This window comes from Struthio camelus, chromosome 26 (genome assembly GCF_040807025.1).
Source record: "Struthio camelus isolate bStrCam1 chromosome 26, bStrCam1.hap1, whole genome shotgun sequence".
NCBI lineage: Eukaryota > Metazoa > Chordata > Aves > Struthioniformes > Struthionidae > Struthio > Struthio camelus.
The window spans coordinates 2,827,140-2,842,057 of NC_090967.1; positions in this window are offsets into that span (position 1 = coordinate 2,827,140).

Sequence of the window (14,918 nt, forward strand, 5' to 3'; positions counted from 1 at the left end):
TGTTTTTGTGCGCCAAAGCCTCACGTTGTACAAATGCGAAAATATGCAAAAATGCTACATCAGAACGCTGACCCAGCATCAACAGTGACAAATGCTCCGGTCGTCTCCTGGCTCTGGCGATGGAGCAGCAGGGTCCTTGTCACCTGCTTTTCCTTCCCTCTCAGTTGTGGGGCTACACCAGTGAGCATTGCCCTCCAAGATGCCACGTTTCTCTGTAACTACAGCATGGATGATTATTTTTGGGCCTCTCGACTGCAGGGCACTTGGTGTTTAAAGGATTGCCAGAAGCTGCCCAGAAAATTAAAGTTCATAATGCAATACAGAGCTCCGTGGACGTGCAGTCTCTATAGGAATTTAATGGAAAGTGCTCCCCAAATTGTAATTTTTAGATGACTCAGTTATAAATAAATCCCACCTCAAGTGCCTCGGGTTAACTATTGCACTGCAACCTCTTTACGGTCGTGGGATGCAGTACCTGCAGTGCTACAGAAAAGCCAAAAAGCAGAGCCTAAAGATGCTTGGATCCAACTCGGCAGGCCAACGCACTCCAGTGCTGTTCCATTCCTGCTGTCCATCATCCACAGGCTGTCCGTCACAGAGAGGCAGCCGTTTCTGGGTGGGAACATTGCAGCTAGAGGCAGACGGCTCCAGCTCAGATGAGAATTTGGCCATGCCACACTTTGAACTGTGCTTCAGCCTACAGCCACCCAAAAACACCACCCTCAGCTTTCAGATGAGCTGGAATCTGGTGCCATCCCAGTCCTGCAGCCACGTGCATGTGCCCGCTGCCAGCGATGCTCAGCTCAGGGAGCACCCTGCCTCCGGTGTGTCAGTCCTGCATCCCCGGTGGCTGCTGGCTGGGCCACCCTTGCACTGGTGTGGGGGGTTGGGGTTGCAAAAGCGCCTTAAAATGAATCAAAACAACTCGTGAGAGCTCCAGCTCAGCTCGGCAGGGCATGTGGGAAGAGGAAACCCGCCGTGGCCCCGGCCCCAGGTGGAGTTCCCCACCCGCGCTCTGCAGCCGAGGCCCAGGATAGCATCCGCCTACGAACAGGAAACCCTTTGTACTCTTACAGCACGTGGGGGGCCCAGGGAATCTCCTCGCAATGGAAAGAAAATGCATCCCCATGCCCTGGCCTTGAGGTTTTAATCTGCCTCCCCCGAGGCGGGGGAGATCTCCAGGGCTGCCCTCGCTGGAGCGCCCTGAGGTGGCTGCAAAGGACCGGCCTCCCCCAGCGGTGCGGCAAGCGTGGGGTGCTGCTGCCTGACAGCGCTCACGGGTGGGAAGAGGTTAAACTGAGCTTTTTTTTTGGCAGGAGGCCGAAAGCCGCCTGTTCCAGCGCTGTGCAGTCGGTCGAGGCCTCGGAAGAGCCGCGCGCAGGCGGTGAAGGGGGATGGGAGACAGCCGAAGAGAGGAGAGGAGGAAGAGAAGGAGGGAATGAGCACGGTGGAGAGGAAGAGAGACGGAGGGAATGAAGGGATGGAGACGTGGGAGTGGCGGTCGGGGGACAGTGAGGGAGGTGCAGAGCGGCAAAGGGGATGAGACACCCTTCCCACAGGTGTTGGCTGGCATTGGGTGCTCTCCACTGCTGCAGACGAGATTGAACCTGCTCTCCACACGTTCCCGGCCACCCTGGAGCAGTTTGGATGGGAAATTTGAGAGTGACCCAGCCATGCGAGAACTCCCCTTCCTTTGCCGCTCACGGCTGGGGGTGATGCGACCACAGTCACAGAGCCATCGCAGCATGGGGAGAAATGTTCCCTCCTGCCCTTCCGGGCAGATGTGATTTCCTTCTGGGGGCTGATGGAAGAAATCATAGAGAATGAAAAGTAAAAATGAAAGAAAAAAGAAGATGCTGAGAAGGGAGCCTCAGTGGTGCCCATCCAACCAGATTCACCCTGCATCCCCACCTTGGGGCGAGCAGCTAGTCCTAGGACAGGGCCACCACATCCTGTTTGTCTCCATCTCACCCTATTTTCTCCCTAAAAACCAAGCCGGACTCCATGTTGCCCACTATCCCCAGCCCCTTGGCAGCTGGGTTGTCACCTCAGCGGATGACTTAGGTGAGGGCGATCATTCAGTCTGAGGGTAAATATTCACTGTGGCCTAGGACTGGCTCTTCACTATGGCAGCACCCATCCAAAGGGCTGGAGAGACACCTCGGTATAACCTCGGTACCCAGCTGGAAAAATCCCTTCTGCTGATCCCAAAGGCCGTGGGGCAAATGGGATGGCTCCTGCCTGCTCTCGCGCCTGGCCTGTCTCCCCGGGATTTGTGGCTCTGCGCGTGTCCCGCGGGGAGCACTGCCTGCTCCTGCGTTCCCCGAGCAATTTCACAGCCGTTCGCCCCTTCTTACTGACAAGCAAGGATTCCACTATGGGGCGATGTTCGGGGTCGATTGGGCAAATGGAGCAAAACAAAATGTGAGGGATTTAAAAAAAAAAAGAAAAGTGAGGCCATAAAGCGGGGCCCAGCAGCATGAGGGGACAGTGGCTCTGTCCCTGCTCCCATGGGGGAGCGTGGGGATTTCCTGGAGCACTGGCAGCATTGCAAAGAAAACCTCCTCTGAAAGCAGCCCAGAAGAGCCTCCTCTGCTCCCCAAACCCCAGCACCAGCCCACTGAGAGCCTGCAGTTTGCTTTAGGAGTTTGTAAACCTCTAACACCCACGAGTGCTGCATATGAATGTGTCACATGCCCCCGTCCGTGTCACCAGCGCAGGGGCAAATGCTGCTCTGGGTGATATGTGCCCTTCTTGCTTGCAGCACCTGGGTGGCCGGAGACAGGCAAGTCCCGGCACTGTGAACGCTGATTAACAAAGCTGCCACCATGAAGTGTGGCCCCGCCACGTGGGCCCAGTGGTGGCGATGCTCTGGCTCGGTGCATCTTGCATCCTGCCCTCCTCTCAGGATGGACTCAAGGAGAAGTTTATTTCCCTAGCAAAGAAGGGGCATGGAGGAGTTTTTCAGATTTCTGGCTGGCTGATCTCCCACTGAACTGGTGGTTTTAATGCTGCTGAGACATAGTTGTGTCGTTAATGGTCTGTTCAGGTGCCTCAAGTCCCACAGAGGAGCCTTTCCAGTGATTTCCATCAAAATGAATAAATAACTGTTATTTATTTATAAATGCATAAATAAAAAAAGAAAGTTGCGTCTGCAAACATGCCCAGAGGTGAGATGCTCCAAGTGACTTCCTTGGGGCTGGGGAGAGCTGGGCTGGGAGCCAGCAGGTTTGTCAGGGCATGGTCCCATCCGCCACCCAAATAACTGTTTCCCATCCTATCTCTCCAAGGCTGGTTCGCTCCCTGCGCTCCAGGGTGAGGCTGCGGCACCGTGCAGCATCTGGCCCCTTTGCCAGTGCATGGAGCTGGGATCAGACCTCACCGTGGCCTGTGGGTGCCTGGTATGGGGCACTAGCACCCTGACGTGCTCAGTGGCCTGTTCTGCGTTTGCTCCAGGGGAAGAAGGGGAAAAAGGTGGTGGCCTCTCCGGGACCAGCCTGGGGATTTCCCTTCCTTACCCAGATTTCTTCCCTTAGCGGGTTTCGTGATGTAACATCGAGTTTCAGCATCATTTGAGGAGTAATAGAAACCGCCCTGGTGAAGTGACTCCATCCTCAGGGCTCGTTCCCTCCCCACCAAGCACCACCGCGGGGGAGGATGGCCTGACCCTGGCACCACCTTGCCACTGGAGCAGGAGCGGGCTCCAGCCTCCCATCCTCAGATATGGAATGTGCTGGGTCCTGGCAAAGTGGGGAAAGGCAGCAGGTCCTATCTCTGCCCTTTCCTCTTCCATGGTCTCAGCCTGAGCTGAATGCAGTGGGGGGCTCTGCCATGGGCACCGTCTGCCAGATCACCATCTGGGATGATCCCCCGGCACTCAGTCCTCCCAATTTTGCTCCTCTCCTAAGGTTTGCTCCATGCATTCTCTACGTTAGACCTGCTGGATGGAAGATGTCGCTAGTTCTGTCCAAAAACTTGGCCTTGGCTTGGGCACCAGAGGAAAGACCAACTTGAATGCAACCATCTACTTAAAGAAAGATGCAGTGCTGTGGTGAAACTGGCCTTGAGTGACCTGATTTTTATAGATTAAAAGAGCAGCATGGGGCTATGGCTGGGAGGTGACTCTTGGACTGTTGCAAAAGCCCAGAGGGCTTTCAGAAGACACTGGAGGCTGGAGACATGAAAGCCATCGGCCTCTGAAAACCCTTCCTCCTGCCTGCAAAAGGCACCGCATTGGGCACAGGGCTGTCATAGCTCTGCTGGCTCTTTCGCACCCCCTCCAACCTGGCCGCAGGTGCATCCCCGCCGTTTCCTCCCCTTTCTGCCCGGCCCGGCTGCCCTGCTTCTCTTTCACTTCTCCGCGCCGGCGCGTGGGTGGGGGAGCTAACCGCACCATTCCGGCAGTATAATTAGATGCTGGCAACCCCAAGAATTCACGTCACTTTGGCTGCAAGGAAAGGAGAAGCAGAAACTCCTCTGCAGGCTGGGCTGCTGGGGAGGACGCGGTTTCCCTTCCTGGCCCGCACTTTTTCCTTTGGGCAAGGTGGGGACTACGCTGGGGCTGTGTGGCGGAAAAAGGGTAGCTGAGGGGAGCAAGGGGGTGTCGTGGCGAAACACAGTTTCAGGGAGGGGGATGGCAGTTCTGCGGTTAAAGAGCAGGAGGGAGCTCAGAGCCGGGATGCCTGGGTCCTCTGGCTCCTGGAGGCAGCAGCGGTGGAGAAGAGGCAGCGAGGGGTTGGCAGGACTCCTGGGCCCTGCACAGTGCTCATGGGGCAGTGATGGGGATGTGCCCAGTCTTAGCATCTTTTGCCCCACAGGCAGGTCATTCCTCAGTTTCCATTCTTCAGCCAGGGATGCTCCTGGAGGCTGCTGTCCCCACTCCCAGCTCTGTGCCCATCCTGCAGTCCCAGGTCCCTGTGCAGCAACAGGTGCCTCTGGGCACATGCTCTGCATGTCTGCTCCACAGTGGGACAGCTCGCATCCTGCGCTTGGGATAGCTGCTGTCCTGCAGCAGTTGCCCCATGCATGCTGCAAACCACCTTGGGGCTTTGCCGCATCCCTACGGTCCACGCCCCGGTCTCGATTTTGCAGCTGAAGCTGTTCAGTTCCTCCCCAGTGCTTTGCAGGGTGCAACCCCAAGCCATTCCCTGGAGCCCTGCAAGCTCTGCAAAGTCCAGTCACCCCAGCAGGCTCCGGTTTATTTCTGCCACCAAGCACCAGTCAGCTCCTGGCTCTCACACATGAGATTTGGCTTGAAGGAACAGGCTGAGCCACAGTTTCACTTGGAAGCTGCTCTGCAAGAAGAGTACCTTTTCTGAGTAGCAAAGCCATTTGCAGGTCTGTGGACCATGCAAAGCTCTCAAGATACTTCTGGGCACAAAAAAACCGGCCTCCTTTTGGCTTCCAGGAAATATCAGGAGGCTCATCCCTGTCTCTGTGCTGTCAGCTGCTGGGAGCTGTTCGGAGATACCTGAAGCGGTTGTGGTTTGCTCTAGGGGCACTGGGGCCTTGGGCTTTGGAGAGCAGAGGCTTACGGAGAGACTTTTAATCAGGGAGCGTGAGAGAAAAGCAGAGGTAGGTTAAGGCAGAGCAGCTGGAGAGGAGCAGGAGGAGGAGGAGGTTTTAATGCAATAGCGAGGACTCTCGTGCCATCGATGCTGCCGGAGGAGGGTGTTTTGCTGGGTGTCAGTTACTGCATGGCACAAACAGCCTCACACCACCTTTTGCACCAGCAAGGACGTGGCCGAAGAGACGCTCAGTAGCAGCCCTGGGAGAGGGAATACGCACATGGCAGGAAAACCCATCTCTGCACCCAGGTCCTGGCACTGGGGCCATGGCCAAGAGGTTACAGAGGGATTTGCCAAAGTGGGTGAGGAGCAGGGTGCCCTAGGGCTCAGTTTCAGGATGTGCCAAAACAGCATGGGGTACCCAGGGGCAGGAAGAAACTGCCTTCCTGTGGCCCAGGCTGGGAACCAAGGGGCTCCCGGACAGCCTGGCAAAGGGCTAGGGAAGCCTAAATGAACCCCATTACGCTACAGCACCCACCCCACCACCCAGGCGCTCCCTCCTCCCCCAGGCGCAGAGAGCCCGAGTGCAGTTGCAAGCTGAGGTGGGCTGGTGCGGAGGGGGGGGAGGGTGCAGGAAGCCAGATTAACGGCAGCCAGTCGTGAAATCTAGGGCAGACCCATCTGTCAGGCGTCTCCTGCTTGAATCCAGCTGCCAGGGCTCCCCCCGCCTTCCCCCACCGCCTCCTCCACTGTCCCCTCCCCATGCCGGGCACCGCTGACCCCACGGCCAGGGGCGGGGGGTTACTGGGGGAGGAGGGCGAACGCAGGCCATGGGAGCTTACTTTGGGGAAGGCTAGTTTTCCCCTGATCACACCCTGGATGTGTCTATTGTGCCCATGGACCTGTCTTGCTCTTCTCTGATGCAGCGCTTGTCCCAGTTTTGTACATGTCGTGTCTTCCTCCTCTATTCCTGCAAAGCTCCAGGCCAGGGAGTCAGGGGGTTTTGTGACAGTTTTGTCTAAAAAGCACGAGAATGAGTGGAAAAAGCACACATTCAGATTTGGAAACAGGAGAGAAAAGGTGCTCCAGGGTGTCCCAAAGGCTCTGCAACACCCACGCGAGTGAGGGAGCCCCAGGTCTGAGTTTGCTTGCTAAGCAGCAGGGCTTTTACAGCCGCTTGCAAAGCCAGCGAGGTCCGGGACTCACAGCATGGGGCTCCTTGTGGCCATCGACACGCCAGGACCGGCTCGCTCACCTGGGGTTCGTGTGGGGCACAGCCAGGGTGATGCCACATGTGGGCTCTGCATGCGGGCTCCAACTCAACCCAAGCACAGCGTGGGCTCACCGTTTCTTCCGCCTCGCCGGGAGGGTTCCTGTCACCCCAGCAGCGCTGCCACCCATTGGGTGCAGCCGGTCCCCGGGTGCCTCTGCCTGCGAAGGCAGCACCCACGGGAGCCGGCTGAGGAGCGGCAATCCCGGGTGGCCAGAGCCACGCACAGTAGCCCCTCAGGAGGGGCTTACCGCAGAGCAAATCACACTAAAGCGCTGACCACAACAGCCTTGGAGATGCTATAAATGAGTTGAGAGGGTTAACCACACAGATATGCTACAGAGATGATCAAGCAACGCTGGCTCCTGACCACATGAGCGACTGCAGAGAACGGCAAGGGGCAAAAGCTGACCTGCGCCAACCAGGGCGATACGGAGACAGGGCACGGGGATGCTGGTGACACAGACGTGCCGGGGACCCACTGGACAGCCACTTTCTGTCAGGCCCAGCTACCTGAGCTGGCATGCAAGCCCCTCTGCATCCTTGAGCTTGCACCGGCTGCAGGGCTGGAGCATGGGAAAGCTGGAGAAGGGGCACATTGCCAGCAGCATCGTTCCCTGCTAGCCTAACCCTGCACTGGCACAGCAGTCCCAGTGGGAGGGGAAGCCGCTGGCCATGACTCCTTGCTCTGTTAAAGGGTGAAAAAAGGAGTTGACTGGGAAGCTGTCCCTCTCCAGCACAGCTCTTTGCTCGGGGCAGGACGGTGATTTGTTGCAGAACTAGGCAAAAAGTGGCCCTAACATCAGCTGCGCTCGCTGTTTTGCACTGTGCAAAAGGATGAAAGGATGCCATTTTATCAAACCAACCAGCAGAGCCAAGTTGAAGGACATAGATTTGCCTGAAACTTAAGAAGCAAAAAAAAAAAAAAAAAAAAGCACATATGTGTGTGTATGCAGTCTGGGGGGTGGGGGGGGGACACATTCACCAGCGGGGGTTTACAGTGACCTCAGTTTAACTTGGCAGCCATCAGACGGCTTATCTTATCTCTGCATCTTGCTGTGTGCTCTGAGCTAAACAAGTGCCAAGCCTTTTGGCTTCCCCTGCTCTCGCCTGCTGGGGCACCAGCGTGTCGCACGCGCCAGCGCAGCTTTGCTTGCTCTGCTGGGCCGTCATCCGGGGGGTGACAGCCTGCTCGGTGTCACGGTGCTCAGAGCTGGCAGGGATACAGATTTCACCCGGGTTCATTCAGGGGAACAGGTTTTTTTCCTGCCCCTGCATCCCTCTTCTGTCTATCCGGAAAGCCAGGATCCTGGGAAGGGGAGGCTGAAAATGCCAGGTATTATCCCGCCTGGATTGGCAAAGCAAGATATGAGCTGTGGTTTTGTACAAGGGCCAAGGAGGAGGAAAAACAAACCGCCCCGTAGAGCAGCCCTACACTCAGCTTTTAGTCATACCTCCACTGCAAGACTTTGCATTTTTCTCTCAACCTTTCATTTTACTGCAGCCACAGGCTTTCCTTGCGCACTCGCATCTAATTCTGCCTCCCCGCATGCGCTTCCAAAATAAAACAGTGATGCAAAAGCCTTCACCTGCTCCAACCTGCTGCTCAGCAGGGAAGAAGCTCTCCTGATTTACAACTCTTTGCTATGAGGTCGGCTCCGCGATATGTCATGTGGGGAGGACAGTGCTGGCCTCGTCTTTTCCAATTTTCACTGCAGACGTTTGCCGTTTCTCTAGTGCAGCCGTCGCTGGCCGGGCAGATTTGCACCCCCCCCCCCAGCCCTGCCTCGGCTGCCTCTGCGGTTTCCCTACCTGCTCCAGGAGGCCCCCCCAGGGCCGGGGTGACAGCAAGGCACTGAAGGCAGGATGTCACCTCAAACCTCAAGAGGAGGTGCCGCGCAGGGGGAGGGTGACAGCGGGTGGCAGAGAGGATTTGCAAGTCACTGTATGTAAACACGGGCACTCCTCTCCCAACCGTCCTCTTCCGCAGCCTCCCGGCCTCACGGCTCCCCTTGCCGGGGGCCGTGTGGCTCTTGCTGTGGGTCTCGGCTCCCCATGGGGACAGAGATCGCCCCTGTCCGGAGAGTTCTGGAGGGCTGGCACCTGCTCGGTGGCAGGCTGCGGTGTCCACAAACCCCAGGGGAGTTAGGATGTGACCCTTCACTGGAGCACTTTCGGACCCTCTTGTAGCAAGGAGCAAAGAAAACGCTCTGCTGCCTTGGGAGTCCTTCTTGGGGGGCGGGAGGGTGGCACAAGCCATGTCCCCTCCTCTCAGTCCCCAGACTGCCTGACTCAAAGTGCAGATGCGGTGACATGGATTTGATAGCCTTGACCACCTCTGACAGTGGTTGAGGTCCCTCCGGCCTCCTTAAACCGTTGGGGAGGGTGTGCGTTCAGGGCAGGGTGGGGTGAAATGGGGACTCTGCCCTCCACCGACTCTGTTTCTGGGTCACCGCTTTGATTTCTCTTCACCGGACTCCAGCACCGCGTCCGGGGAGCAAAACGCATTAGCTCATCCGTCGTCCATGTAAACCCTCCAAACACCCCTGCATGTTGGGCGCGAGCCAGGTAAAAGGCCAGAAAACCAACGCACCGGCTGCACAGGACTCTGCGAGCGTGGTGATATGGGGCTGCAAAAGCTACGTTCCTGTGGCTCTCCCAGGGCGAGCCTGCATGCACCTGTGGGCGCGAGCTCCACGGGCAATGGCATGCACGAACACCGCCGCAGCTTTGCAAATACAGTGCGTGCAACCCCCTGCCAAGGGTGCAGGTCCCCAGCGCTCCCCATGGCAGCTGCTTGCCAGGTCAGGTCGGAGGCAGTCTGTGCTTTCAGTGCCTGTCGGTCCTGGCTCGACCCTTCTTCCCTAGGAAGGGGATGTGAGGGCCAGGAAAAGGCAGCAATTTCCCAAGGCAGCACCCCAAGGCCCTGGAGGGCCCGGGCTCTCCCCGCGCCCCAGCTCGCAGCTCCGTCAGGGAGAGGCGGCATGGTTGCAGGCTTCATAGGTGTGCGGTGCAGCCCTGCGCGGCGGTGAGGCCGGTGTGAGTGCCGGGGGGCAGGGGCCATGGCAGGTGGGTGCCCCGGGGTGGCTGTTGGGCTTGGCACCAAGGCATCTGCACCCCCTCCTCGGTGGGGGCCACCCTGCGCTTGGCCCCCGTGAGGATGAGGATGGTCACGCTGGGGACAGGATGGGGCCCTTTCCACCCTCTCTGTTCCTGTCCTGGCCCTGCCTTGCGCAGCGCAGCCCCAAACGGCATCCACAGCAGGTGAGGGGCCAGGCCAGGTTGTGTCCCCACGGCAGGAACCTGTTTGGCAGCTGGTTATATCCACCCTGAGGCCAGATCCAGCGGTGGAAAGCGCTGCATCTGCCTCAATGTCGGCCAACCAGGACGCTTTCCTCCGGGCCAGCACGGAGCGACATCCAGCGATGGGGACAAGCTCCAGCTCCTGCAAGGGCAGCTCCAACTTCTGGCCGCAGACCTTTCCACGAGCTTTTCCTTGCCTCAAATTTGCGGCAAGGGGCTGAACAGACAGCGATCCAGGAGCTGCTCTGTGCCAGGCCCTCCAGCAGTGGCAGGGGAGGCTGCGAGCAAGAACTTTGCAGCTTTGAAAGAGAGGAAAAAAGCAAAAAAAAAATTGTGCCTCCGGGGAGCAGCTGCTCCTGTTTGCCCTTCTTCTTTCCTACTTTTTTTTTTTTTTTAAATTCGTCGTCTCCTCTTGCTTCGACCACAGAGGCACTAAGATGGAGCCAGTTGCCTCCCATCGAACCCGTAACCGGCTCCCTCCGCCTCTCCCAACCTGCCACCTCCACCGCAGCGATGACAATGACAGCTGCAGGGTTTGCGGGCGTCCCTTCCCCCTTGCGCGTGCCCCTTCCACTGCCCACCCCTGGCCTCCTCCTCTTCCTCGCCGCTCGGTGAGCCCCCGCAACCCCCCAAGCTGGGCTGCCGGGCAGCCCTGCCGCGCTTTGCCTGACATTTGAAAAATGCCAGGCTGAGACAGGAGACGGCAGCTGCAGGGTGGCACCCAGCCAACTATTTCATTTTGGGTGGGTTTTGGTTTGTTTGTCGTCGCGGCCGCACACGGGAACGAAACGGGCAGGCTGCGAGCCTGTCCTCACACTGCCCGTCCCACCGCCGGCGCCGGCCCTCGCTCCCCTCCGGCCACGGCTGGGGTGCAAATGGGTCGGGGCAAAGCAGGTTTTTGGCCACCAGTGACACTGCCAGTGGGACGTGACTCCTGTGGGAGGTTCGTCAGCGTGAACCAGCCTGGCACGGAGCTCGGACCCGCAGTCACGGTGCATCACTTCTCTCCATCCATGTGTCCGTCTCCGTGCTCAGGGCCAGCCCCAGCTGGGGCTCCTGGCCCCTGTTGTCACTCAGCCCTGTCACCATCCCTGTCCACCCCCAAGCCTTTCCCGTGCTGATCACCCTCGTGCCATGCAGGACCATCCCTCCACTGCGCAGGGCACTGTCACGTGGAAGGTGGCCAAAATGCCACTAGCTTTGATGACACAAAGCCTGGCAGGGGTGATGGGGGGCTCCTATACATACTGGCATGTGAGGGTGATAACATTTCTAGGGATCTGGGAGAGCATCAGAAACATGCTCAGAGGAGCTGAGGACAGCTCGGAAATGCCACTGACCCAGTAAAGGCTCCGAAAGGGGGTCTCAGCCCCAGGGGGAGCAGGGCTGTGTGTGGGGCCGACTGGCCGGCCAGTGTGTTGGTGCTAAGTAGGCAGCAGATAAAGAGAAGCTGGGATGGGAAGAGACAGACAGACAAAGTAGCATTCAGGTCTCCCGGGATTTGGCCATTGGCGGGAGCGGAGATCCTGATGGGTTCAGACACGGGGTCCCCCCAGAGGAGTGGCCCCGTTGGCCTGTGCTGGAGCAGCTGCAGCAGGGCCAGGTTGGGGCAGGGCACTGAGGGGACCCCTTGCTTTTTTTTTTTTTGCCTCAGGCAAATGCCTGCTGGAGCCCAGCAGCCCTGGGAGCGCTCAGAGCTCAGGAGATACAGCACAGCTTCCGGGCTGGACATTTTGGCAAGGTGCAACAGGGGCGATGGTAGGACGGGGGCAGAGCCATGGGGCACCTGGCAGGTGACCACTGGGTGCCCCAGCTGCGGGTGCAGCAGGACAGAGCGCACCTTGCAGAAACACTCCCAGCCTTGTGCACCCCGCAACATGGCCATGCATCCTCTTCCCAGCCACGCTCAGCCCCGACAACCTCGCACACCTCTGGGCGGCCCTCTGGTTCACTGCGGCTGTGGCACGGGGCTGGCTTGATGGGCGTCGGGCAGGATGGCGCCGAGGCACTGCCGGATTGTTTGGCGGAGTTTGCTGCAGGAAGATGGCGCAGAGGCAGGAGGAAGGGAGAGGCTGTTTTTCTCCCCTTGTTGCAGGTACCCAAATCCCTTGGCTGTCACCTGGCCTTGGCAATGGGCAACCTCAGCCGGGGCAATGCCAGGGATGGAGACACCTGGACATCTTGCCCTTTTCCCCCTCCACCCGGGACAGGGTGCAGGACTGCAGCAGGCAGCAAGGACAACCCTTTGATACTTATATTTTATATTCATGTAAGCAACATAAATCCGCCTGGCTGCTCTTTCCCTGACAATAGAATTCATTATGATGGAAATATCCTCCGGAGGACTGCAGCTTAATTACCTCCTGATTTGCATTTTTGCATATTAATGACTGCAGAGCTGCTAATTTTGCTGCATTATTTTAAAGGCGAAGGAGCCCTGCTCCTCCGTTGTCTAGCCTGCCATTTTCTTTTTTCCTTGCTTTCTCCCTGTTGTGGCCAGAGGCGTCACAACTCCAGGCTCAGTGGGTGGCTCTTTGGTCGTGACCCCAGCACGAGAGCCCAGCTCTGTCCTAACACCACTGGCAGAAACATCCAGCCTTCCTCATTAGCAAGGTGCCCTCATTAGCCACTTGGGCCACCTGGGACAGTGGGATGCCCCTTGCCCATACTGGGTGCCCTCGCAGGGTGCCCTGGAGCCCATGCCCGGCTCTGCACTGGTGGAGCGAGCGTTGGGGTGAGCACGGCCTCCCGCGTCCCCTGCGCTCCTCACCATTGTTCTGGTGGTGACATTTTGGGCAGCGGTGTCGCTGCATGTTACTTCCACTACACGGCCTCCAACCGCAGCAGGCTGGGAAAGGAGGAGGGGTGCTCAGCCTATTGCCCCCCCCCCCACCCTTCTCCCACACCAGCAGAGGCCAGGTGCCAGCTCCACTGGGTCTCCCTCCTCCGGCTTCTTATGGCCCTGAGGCTCCCTTGGGCACCGGGATGAGGACACAGGGCTGCGCATGGACGTGCAGCTTCCCAAACCAGCTTGTGTCAAGAGGAGGCATCAAGGGGGTGGGAGGGTGGTTGAGCTTGAATCCTCCCTCCCTGCTTCTCTGTTGACCCCACAGGCTCCAGAGCAGGCACCGTGCAAAATGGAGGGATGAAGAGACAGAGATGCCAGCCCCAGAGGGCTGGTCCCAGCTTGATCGCCACCCATGTTGGATGTGCTTCCAAACCTGGTCTTGGTTTCCTATTGTCAGTGATCTCCACCCCCTGTTTCACCATTCCAGGAGAGTGTTTAAGGGCACTCCATCCCATCTGAACCTCAGGCATGATCTGCAAAGTAGCTGCCAAGCTAAATCTGACCCCCAACCCTTGGATCTCCTCATTTACCCTGGCCCACCCTGGAGCAGGATCTTGCTGGGTGATACTATCCCCCTACGTCAGAGATGGAGAAGTGGAACCAATGGCTTCCCGTCCCCGGCCAGAGCCTGCCCACAGCTCGGCTGCAGACCCCCCCCGCCATGGCAGTCGGGCCCAGGTGCGACTGAGAACAGGGCTGCCCACTGTCACGAAGCCTGCCAGATGCCACCGAGGTCTGCGTGTGTGGAAAGCCTCACAGCAGAGTTTCCAGGCAGGTACGGGCTCAGCAGTCCCCAAAAGCCGACGAAATCCTAGGTCCCTGCCCATCTCCAGGGCGCTTGCTGCTGCCCAGGCCAGAGGGCTCTGCCATGGTACGTGCATGGAGTCGCGGGAGCCAAGTATGGTAAAATAGCCTGTCCCAGGGATGCGGCACTGCTTGCAGGGCCTGGTGCACATGTGTGGCACCATGGAGAGTGCATTATTAGTGCAAGCCATGTCTTCCATCCCCCAAACTGGGGCTCCATCCCACTGCTTGCGGGAGTGGGAATTTGCTTCTAGCAACTGAGTTTTGGGGAGGTCCCTGCCCCTGTGGCAGCACTGCATCCCCATGGGTGCCATAAATGTGCTGGGTGCTCAACCTAGTAGGTCCTTTGGTGCCTGGCAATCAGGAGGGGAGGACAGAGGAAATGCAGCTCCTGCTGGCATCACAATTTGGCAGCACCTAGAAAGCATTTGCTGCCCCTCATCCCAGCAGATCCACCACAAGGAGGATGCATCCCTGTTCCCCATCAGCCTGCCCAGGCTGAGCTCTGGGGTGGGGGAGGACAGAGCAGAAGAGGGGGACAGGAACAGGGCTGTAGGACAGAGAGGGACAGATCCACAGACTGAGTGGGACAAGCAGGGAACTGACCCAGACAGGGTTGGGGAAAGGGATAGTGCTGGGGACAGACAGGGACAGGGCTGGGGACAGGAACAGGGCCGGGGTCAGGGACAGGGCAGTGGAAGGGGACTGGGCCAGGGTTAGAGATGGGGATGGGGCCGGGGCCAGGGGTCGGGGCCAGGGACCGAGCCGGGCACAGCCCTGCCCGCCCGGGCGAGGGCTCGCGGCGCCACCTGGCGGCCGCCGCCTGCAACGTCGGGGGCCGGGCGGGCGGTGGGACCCCCGCGGGGGCGGCGGGACCCGCGCGGGTGCCCCCGGCGGGTAGAGGGGGCGAGACCCCGGCAGATGTGGGGATTGGGCTCCTGTGGGTGAGGAGGGTGGGATCCCAGGGGGTGCAGGCAGAAGGACCCTAGTCAGTGCCCCTGTGCCTGTCGGCAGTGGGACTCTCGTGGGTGCAGTGAGTGGGACCCCAGTGGGTGAACCCCAGTGCATCCCTGGCACAGCACTTGCCGGAGCAGGGGTATAAGGGTGGTTCCCACCTGAAGGGCTATTTTGGGTGCCTTTAACCCCTGGGCCCTGCCATGGGTGCCCTGCAGTCACCAGCCCCCTC